The sequence below is a fragment of the Schistocerca cancellata genome, chromosome 10, assembly GCF_023864275.1.
Source record: "Schistocerca cancellata isolate TAMUIC-IGC-003103 chromosome 10, iqSchCanc2.1, whole genome shotgun sequence".
Lineage (NCBI taxonomy): Eukaryota > Metazoa > Arthropoda > Insecta > Orthoptera > Acrididae > Schistocerca > Schistocerca cancellata.
This window is the reverse complement of record NC_064635.1, coordinates 26,971,618-26,972,874: the sequence shown is the minus strand read 5'-3', so window position 1 is coordinate 26,972,874 and position 1,257 is coordinate 26,971,618.

Below are 1,257 nucleotides of genomic sequence, written 5' to 3'. Positions count from 1 at the left end.
ACGGCAGTACCGTAAGAGAAGATGACAGACAATAAATGGCATGAACACGAGCCGTACACGGCTCAAGAGTGTTGCATTCTTCCCGCGCAGTGTATACACCAAGGCAACGCGCGAAATAATGCGTTCATCTACAGGGAACACCAGAACGACTCCCCTATTTTTTTCTAGATTTTTAGAAGGCGTTCCTTGCAAGCGCCTTGTAATGAAATAGGATCCCTAAGGATTATCTACAGGGTGTTTCAAAAATGACCGGTATATTTGAAACGGTAATAAAAACTAAACGAGCAGCGATAGAAATACACCGTTTGTTGCAATATGCTTGGGACAACAGTACATTTTCAGGCAAACAAACTTTCGAAATTACAGTAGTTACAATTTTCAACAACAGATGGCGCTGCGGTCTGGGAAACTCTATAGTACGATATTTTCCACATATCCACCATGCGTAGCAATAATATGGCGTAGTCTCTGAATGAAATTACCGGAAACCTTTGACAACGTGTCTGGCGGAATGGCTTCACATGCGAATGAGATGTACTGCTTCAGCTGTTCAATTGTTTCTGGATTCTGGCGGTACACCTGGTCTTTCAAGTGTCCCCACAGAAAGAAGTCACAGGGGTTCATGTCTGGCGAATAGGGAGGCCAATCCACGCCGCCTCCTGTATGTTTCGGATAGCCCAAAGCAATCACACGATCATCGAAATATTCATTCAGGAAATTAAAGACGTCGGCCGTGCGATGTGGCCGGGCACCATCTTGCATACACCACGAGGTGTTCGCAGTGTCGTCTAAGGCAGTTTGTACCGCCACAAATTCACGAAGAATGTCCAGATAGCGTGATGCAGTAATCGTTTCGGATCTTAAAAATGGGCCAATGATTCCTTTGGAAGAAATGGCGGCCCAGACCAGTACTTTTTGAGGATGCAGGGACGATGGGACTGCAACATGGGGCTTTTCGGTTCCCCATATGCGCCAGTTCTGTTTATTGACGGAGACGTCCAGGTAAAAATAAGCTTCGTCAGTAAACCAAATGCTGCCCACATGCATATCGCCGTCATCAATCCTGTGCACTATATCGTTAGCGAATGTCTCTCGTGCAGCAACGGTAGCGGCGCTGAGGGGTTACCGCGTTTGAATTTTGTACGGATAGAGGTGTAAACTCTGGCGCATGAGACGATACGTGGACGTTGGCGTCATTTGGACCGCAGCTGCAACACGGCGAACGGAAACCCGAGGCCGCTGTCGGATCACCTGCTG